The 8,902-nt window shown below is 40.8% G+C and overlaps 1 long non-coding RNA gene across 1 annotated transcript; it reads left to right on the top strand.

The window, feature by feature from the left end:
- The first annotated feature begins 1,236 nt into the window (after positions 1–1,236).
- Positions 1,237–8,633, top strand: LOC124874924. The gene is made up of 3 exons (XR_007039915.1): positions 1,237–1,444; positions 3,863–3,939; positions 8,473–8,633. It is a non-coding gene; the product is annotated as an uncharacterized LOC124874924 (long non-coding RNA).
- Positions 8,634–8,902: the final 269 nt, after the last annotated feature.

Here is an 8,902-nt window from a genome sequence, read left to right as displayed (position 1 = left end):
AGTCTATGGGCGGGAGGCAGGGTACACCCTGGACAGGTCGCCAGTCCATCGCAGGGCAACACACAAACAACCGTGCACACACTCATTCATACACCTAAGGGCAATTTAGAGAAACCAATTAGCCTAACAGTCATGTCTTTGGACTGTGGGAGGCAGCCGGAGTACCCGGTGAGAACCCACGCATGCACGGGAAGAACATGCAAACTCCATGCAGAAAGACCCCCAGCTGGGAGTCAAACCCAGGACCTTCTTGCTGCAAGGCAACAGTGCTACCGACTGTGCCACTGTGCAGCCCAATGGAAAAAGTGTTTGATGGAAAAAAAATCTGTTACGATGTATGCAAATGGAGCAGGACCCTGGCACAAACTGAAGTACTGGATGAACATATATTTATTCAATCAGGACAAGAAAATTTACAACACTAGGAGAGCAGGACAAGGAACACAACTAAGTCACAGTTTAGTGACAGGAGGAAAGAAGGACAACAGGTTTAGAAACGGGGAATGTAACTAGAGGATGTGGCAGAATTTGCAATTTGTGATGGTAGGACTACAAAAGCTTTTAGATAGCATCTAATGTTTGTTTTGGAGAACTCAAGATGCCTCTCTTAGCTGCAGTTCTGCAAGAGTGAACTTTAGAGTGAACTCAAGATAAATTGAGTCCTCCACCAGCCCTTTTTTTTATCACAGTTCCAGTAGGTTTAATCACCGTAATTGTTGCTCCATCCAGCTTCCAATCAAATCTGACCAGCTTTCCTGTACTTGCTGAAGAAACACCCGCATCATGATGTTGCCAGTACCATGTTTTATTGTTGGGATGGTGTTCAGGGTGATGTGTAATGTTAGTTTTTAGTATGGTCTTTTTTTCTCAACAAAGGTATCCTCATCCTGAACTATTAAATTAAGAACTTGTCCAGTTTCTTTGTGATTGTAGGCATGCACTTTCATATCAACATTAGCAAAAGCCTGCTGTAGATCCCAAGATTATATTTAGGGTTTTCGGAGCATCTTGCGTTCTGGGTAAACTTGCTTATACAGCCAGACCTGGGCATTATGGCAGAATGTTCTCCATGTGTAGACTATTTTCCACACAGGAAAGTGGCTGATTTAAACTTTTTTAGAACTGATTAAGCCCTGTACCAGATTTTAAGCTGCTACACTCTTCATTCTACAGACCTCAAACAGTGCTTTGAATCTCATCATGGCGTTCACTCTCACTTAAACAGTCAAGGACACACCAAAATAAGTGTCAGAGGTTTAAAAAGTGCAAATATCCTTTAAGTAACAATGTTCTTATCATCTGCACCTGTCAGATAAGTGGTCAGGTGGCCATGGAAATCGGCTGGAATGGAAGTGCTTCTCACCTGTTCGTTGCTCAGACATTGTTCCTCATGTTACGAGCTCTGATCCTTCCTGTGTATCAGCCAAGCATCCTCTCCGGTACCGTAAGTACCATTCATACTTTCTCTCTGTCTTCCTTGTTGGAATCCAGGACCATTTTTAACACTTTCTATTTGAAACTGTGTTTTTATTTAAATTTTACTGAAAATGTTCAATGTTTTTTTTATTTTTTGTTTTTACAGCTGTTATTGTTTTTTTTTTATTTTATTTTTTATTTTTTAACATATATAGAAAGTTTCAGGTTTGGTAAAATAATTTATTATCCATAAATCCTAATGTGTTAGAAAAACACACAGCTGTCTTAAGGTGGCTTATTTGTTTCACACGATGGTATTTATTTTCTTGGGCAGCAGGAGCTCTTGGCTTTACCTCTTGAAAAAAGCGATGAGCTGTTTTTCTTCGGTGTATTTCTGATTGGTTTAAAATTCCTCTTTATTTTACCTGATGTTCCTAAATAGTTATGGGTTTCCTAGCTTAAAAAAATCAACAATCATCAGCCAAACAGTCGTTTTGTGTTTCTGAGATGTTGAGATGTGACTCTTACAAATCAACAAGCTTGATGGCACAAACCGCTAGCTTTCAGTTCCATTACTCTTTCCAGCTTATAAGTTTGTCTCCAAAATGTTTTCATTTTCACTGTGATTCATTTAGCTCGGTGCCAGATCATAATGCACTTTGAGAAAATCTGGCAAAAACATTAAAGCACAATGATAAGTGAAAGAATACAGCTGATTATGATGATGACTTGGAAAACAAACATCGTAATGATGAAACAGGAGATCCTTGACTGTGTGTGTCGCCTCAGAGGTTTTTGATCTCACATCTGACATCTTAAATATCTCTGTCTTCTCTGGTCTCTGCGGTTGTGTTGAAAACAAAAGTCATCTGCTTAAGCGGCTGTCCTCATTCTGGTCGGTGCAGTCAAGATTTAGAGCTTTGAGATGGTGAATAAGGCAAGATGTAATGCTTGGCATCAAGACACAACCTCTTGTTTGGCCCCAAAATTTCCCTACATTAAAGTGTGCAGGGAGAACAATGAATGAAAAAGATAAGTTATTTACATATTTCTCTATCTTTTTACTGCATAATCTCAGAAGTATACAGAGCAATAAAGACGGGCATATAAACCTCAATTGTTCTTTTTATCTGATAACCTTCCAATGGGACTTTCACCTGGAAACTGACTGATGTCAAACATCCTAAAAAGGGCAGATATGTGAGTCTGTTTTGCTGTAGGGGGGTATATCAATAAAGTCATGTGACTGTATACATTAACTTTCAGTTCAGAGACCTAATGGGTCAAATGAAGAGGGAAAAACACTTGGAACTGTATGGTTAATTTAATGTACTCTACAGTCAGTTCTGATGACCTAATTTCCTATAAAGCTTTTCACTCGACATAACCTCCTGGAGGTTGACCAGCCTCTCCTGTAGGAATGAACAGGTGTAGCTTATTAGCAAATGCACAAATGTTTCACACATCATTGTCTGCCAGCAGACAGAGGAAGATCCATGTTCCCTGCAACTTCTTCATCAATCCGTTTCCAAGCCAGAACTAACCACATTGAATCAGACTAGGCTTTCTTGTCTGTTTCTTACCAAAGGTTTAGTAACAAGACATTAGAACATACAGTCTTTATTAGGTTAACCTGTTCAATTGCTTGTTAATGCAAATAGCAAATCAACCAATCACATGGCAAGAAAAATGTGAATAATTTTCCAAATTGCATTTTAAGCCAGATAGTAAAAACATTTCTCTCTACTTAAAAAAAAAAAAATGACAGTGCAAGATGCAAACACCTACATTTCTAGAGTAGTGCGAGGTATGGAGGGGTTGATATTTTTTTCATAGCTCATCCAATATTTGCAAAAAAACTAAAAAGTTTATCATTTGGAACATTAAATATCTTGTCTTTGTAATGTATTCAATTGCATATAAGTTGAACAGCATTAGCACATTTTTGTATTCTGTTTTGATATACATTTTACATAACATCCCAACTTTAGTGGAACTGGACAGGAAAACCGTGGAGTACAAATACTGAGGTAGGAAGGAGAATGGACCAATAAACAAAGGGAGCTAATCAGGAGAAATCTGGAGCAGCAGGTCAGAGGGAAATGCAGAGCAACAGAAGGATGGAGGCTAATTAACACAGATGAGCAGGAAATCCAGGGAGGTAACAGAAACAGCTTAATGCAAGAATAAATCATGGATCTCAACTACAATGAAAGAACTAATCCACAGCAACAAAACAGGGAGGAGCAGAGAAACAGACCAGAACTCAAAACACAAACACCTAACATAAACAGATTATGAAACTCTGCCTGTAGCACACTCAAAATAGCGCACTCAAAATATTGTTTACATCCACTTCATTCAATCTCATCATCCATCCATACTTGCAAGGTCATGGGGGGCTGTACGATATTAACCTGCAATTTTTGTCCTCACTCTCTTTCAGGCAAGAAGTCAATAGTCTGCCGTGTTAACCTCTGGAGATGTTCCCCTCAACACTGCCCCCTTAAGGGACGACTTTAGGTGAGTGTTCGGATATTTTGTATTCATAAAATATTTTTAAAAGAATGACACTGTTTAATAAGAAATGTTGAAATTGTATCCTACAAACACAAATAAGCAAAAAGATATTAAAAAGAGGTACATAATAGTAAGTTAAAACCTTTAAGTGTGCCATGGTTTATTGTGCCGGAATGGCTGTTCTGAGCATTTCATAAACTGGGATTTTACACACAGCTACGTCTCATATTAAGCCATATTAAGTGCTGGCAGTTATGTGTATGAAAAGGACTTGTCTATGTCAAAGGAGTGTTGATAGACTGGTTCCTGATGATGGACAGGAAAACGTAGCTCAAATAAACATTCCAAGGTATGCACACTACCATCTCTGAATGCACTACCGTTGAACCTTAAAGCAGATAGGCTACAGCAGCAGAAAACGATACCAGGTGTCAACATGACACAGATTCTAAGAAAAATACTCAATACCATTTCCCAGACTGTGGAAACCTTTTTAAAGGCAAAGAGTTCTAGCAGTATGGTAGTATTTAAAGTGTTTTCATTAGGGCAAAACCAAGGGAATTCATAGAAGGCAATTCAACACCCATTTAGAAAAATGTATATATTTTAGGTCTTTCTTCCCTGTGTTGCAAAGCAGAAGACAAAATAAGACATAGTAGATGTGTTAATATACTTTATGAAAATATGTACCTTGGAAATAAGGTTTGCAATCAATTAGAAGTAGATTGTATAAAGTGTAAACAGTAAATATTTTACAAATGAGCAGTGGAGTAATGGAGGGTTGTGTGCTGGTCATTTCAATTGTCCACCATTTGGTACCCAATGAGGCAATCTGCTGATAGACATTTTCCTGAGTTAATTTGTATCGGCAGTAAAATAGGCATTGTGTCTGTGTATCTGCAGTACTGTTGTGCAAAGGGATATACCAGCTTGGAGATATGAAAATTGCATAGTTTGTATCCTTTTTATGCAAATCAGGCTGGTGGTGGTACTTTAGTGGTGTGGGATACAATTCAATTAATTTCAAAAATACTTTATTAATCCCAAAGGGAAATTAAATGTTGTTATAGCTCATATTATGAAGGTTTCCTCAAAGAGCCGTTGTAGATGCTGATGGCTGTGGGCAGGAAGGATCTCCTGTAGCGCTCCGTCTTACAGCAGATCTGAAGAAGCCTCTGACTGAAGACACTCTGTTGTTGTAGGACAGTCTCATGAAGAGGATGCTCAGGGTTCTCCATAATGTTCTTCATTTTATGAAGAATCCGTCTTTCCACAATGATCTCCAGAGGTTCCAGAGGAGTCCCCAGAACAGAGCCAGCCTTTTTTATCAGCTTGTTGAGCTTTTTTAAGTCCCTGGTTCTGATGCTGCTTCCCCAGCAGATGATGGCAGAAGAGATCAGACTCTCCACAACAGACTTATAGAAGATATGCAAACACCAAAGGACCTAAGCTTCCTCAAGAAGTACAGTCTGCTCTGTCCCTTCTTGTAGATGGCTTCACAGTTGCATCTCCACTCTAGTCTGTTGTCCAGGTGAACACCGAGGTAATTATACTCCTCCACCACCTCCACTTCTTCTCCCATGATAGAAATAGATTTTGACTTATTCCTGTTTCTCTTAAAATCTACAATCATCTCCTTTGTTTTAGTCACGTTCAAAATGAGATGATTATTTCCACACCATGCCACAAAGCGGTCCACCACCTTCCTGTACTCAGCTTCTTGTCCATCTCTGATCCACCCCACAACTGCAGAATCATCCGAGTATTTCTGCACATGACAGGAGTCTGTCTTGTACTGGACGTCTGAGGTGTACAGAGTGAAAAAGAATGGTGAGAGTACAGTCCCCTGTGGTGCTCCTGTGCTGCTGACTACCTGGTTAGACTCACAACCCTTCAGTCTCACAAACTGTGGTCTGTTTGTCAGGTAGTCTTTGATCCAGGAGATTGTTGAGGCTTCCACCTGAGTCTTCTGGAGTTTCTGACAAAGCAAATCAGGTTGGATTGTATTAAATGCACTGGAGAAATCAAAGAACATGATCCTCACAGTGCTACTGGCTTTGTCCAGATGACAGTGGGTTTGTTGAAGCAGGTGTATGATGGCATCTTCAACTCCAACTCCACAGCGATAAGCAAACTGAAGGGGGTCCTGATGGTTTACTGTTTGCTTACTCAGGTGGGCCAACAGGAGTCTCTCTAGGACCTTCATGATGTGAGATGTCAGGGCAACAGGTCTATAGTCATTGAGGAACAAGACAGGAGGTCTTCCACAACACCGGAACCTTCTTCTGGTCCAGGCTAAGGTTGAAGAGGTGCTGCAGAATTCCACAGAGCTGCTCTGCACAGGCCTTCAGGACTCTAGGGCTGACATGATCTGGACCTGCAGCCTTATTCCTATTCAATCTCTCCAGTTGTCTCTTCACCTGACTTCTTGAGACACACAGGTGGAAGGGGGAAGCAAAGGAAGCATCAGCATCTTCTGATATGGTTGAAGCAGAAGGGTCTAGGGCTGAGGTGGAAGATAAAAAATGTGAGGTGTTACTGGACAGCTGTGGGTCTTGTGGGTCAAAGGAAGGTGGAATGTCTGTTTGGCTGTGAGCAGGAGAGGAGGATGCAAAGCTTGTTTCTGAACTGAACCTATTGAAGAATGTGTTCAGTTCATTGGCTCTGTCCAGACATCCATCATTTACATACATACATTTTACATTTCATACATTTCCTCTGCACACTTTTGGCCCCTTAATTCACACATAGTATTGTTGCTGACCCTGTCCATCCCTTTATGGGCACAGTGTACCCATCTTCTTATGGCAACTTCCTGCCTCAAGTGGAGGAGTTCAGGTATCTTGGGGTCTTGTTCACGAATGTGCAAAAAATGGAGCGGGAGGTCAATAGACAGATTGGTGCTGCGTCAGCAGTGATACGGGTGCTGTACCGGTCTGTTGTGATGAAGAGAGAGCTCAGTCAAAAAACAAAGCTCTCAATTTACCGGTCGATCTATGTTCCTACCCTCATCTATGGTCATGAGCTTTGAGTCGTGACCTAAAGAACGAAATCACGGATACAAGCGGCCGAAATTACTTTCCTCCACAAGGTGTCTCCTTTAGATACAGGGTGAGAAGCTCAGTCATCCGAGAGGGACTCACATATAATCGCTGGATGGATGGATGGAGAGGCTTTTCTAATTTTCCAGCGGCAAACATTTTCCAGAATTTGGGAGCTGCAACAGCTAAAGTCAGATCCCTCCGAGCTTCCGCCATTTTCTTAACTGAGGAGGGGAGTGCAGGTGCAGTTACTCAAAAAGGAAGGGTGGGGTAAAGCCTTCAAGACAATTTAAAAAGTTTTAAAATGAGCTCTTAAAATAGACAGGCAACTATGGCGAGAGGAAAAAAACAAGAGTTATATGCTCGGTCCTCCATGTTCCAGTTAAACGTTGTGCAGCAACGTTTTACACAAATTGAAGGCGCCAAGACTTACAAACTCCAAGGTACAAAGAATTACAGTAATTCAGATGAGTTGTAACAAAGGCATGGAATAATGTTTTGAAGACATATTTCGACAAGAGGCTTTTTGTTTTGACCAGCTGCATCAGGTGAAAAAGCTAACTTCTGCACTGATCTGCCAATCCAGTCTAAAATCACTATCCATTTTAAAACCAATGTTTATGACAGTAGGCGTTCTGTATTCTGCCAGATAATATCTACACATGAAGTCCCACCATTGACATTTGGACAAAAACTCGTCACATCAGTCTTATTTTAGTTGAAATTCAGTTGTAAGCCACCAAAGGAAATAATTTCTTAAGACCCTCATTGAAACTTGGCATACAGTAGTCATCTTCCTGTTTTAGGGGCACATAAACCATAGTATCATCTGCATAAAAATCAAAAGCAATCTAATGCTTCCTGAAAAGCATACAATTCAGGTGCTTTGTCTCCACTGCTGAAGATTCATTCACCTCAGAATCCTGGGTACTTGAATTGATTCCAGATCACCTAATATAGTCTGCCTTCTGATTAGTTCAGCTAACAGTTATTTAAACACTTTGGTGCACCAGACTGTGTATAGAGCATTCAAATTTAATTTCCAGATCATTAAGTTTGAAAAACAGAAGTTGTTATACCCCATCCTAATGCAGTAAAACACTGGAAATTTCACACCCATCACCCCGATACACACACTGTACAACACTGGGGTGAACCAAAAGTGGCACTTAAAATGTAATTAATTTCTATGGCAAGACAACAAACAGTGTGACAGCAAATTTACACTCAAGGCGGCTTTTCCAGATTACATGATCCGGTCATGTTCCAGTATGTAATGTAGGTTTTGGTGGGGTCTTCATCCATTATAAAGTTGCCTTTAATGACTGAAAACTTCATCACTAAAGCCAAACCGAGTTTGGCTTTAGTGATGAAGTGAGTCGACAAAAAATATTAAACCCTGCTGTGCTAGACTTAAAGAACAATTTAAGTAAGATATTTTTTTAGATAAAGAAAAATGTCTGCAGCCCTTCTCAATTTATCTTTCTCTCTTCAGGTCGGGAGTAAACACTCTGGCACAATCTTCAATCCTGCCATCACACATTCCCTGGTAGAAGCAGAGGCAGGGGACACAGAGTTGGACTCTTTCATCATCCAGGCTGAAGTCACCGAGGTGGTTAAAAATCTCCACGGAGGCAGGGCTTCGGGGTTGGATGATATCCGCCCTGAGTACCTCAAGCCTCTGGATATTGTCGGGCTGTCATGGTTGACGCGCCTCTTCAGCACTGCGTGGTGGTTGGGGACAGTGCCTCTGGACTGGCAGACCAGGATGGTGATCCCCCTTCATAAGAAAGATGACTGGAGGATGTGTTCCAACTGTAGGATCACACTCCTCAGCCTCCCTGGTAAGACCTATGCCAAGATATTGGAGAGGAGAGTCCAGCCGATAGTCGAACCTTAGCTTCTGGAGGAGCAGTGTGATTTTT

Source organism: Girardinichthys multiradiatus, chromosome 10, assembly GCF_021462225.1.
Source record: "Girardinichthys multiradiatus isolate DD_20200921_A chromosome 10, DD_fGirMul_XY1, whole genome shotgun sequence".
Lineage (NCBI taxonomy): Eukaryota > Metazoa > Chordata > Actinopteri > Cyprinodontiformes > Goodeidae > Girardinichthys > Girardinichthys multiradiatus.
Note: the sequence above shows the minus strand (reverse complement) of the source record. Positions and strands in the feature narration are given on the sequence as shown.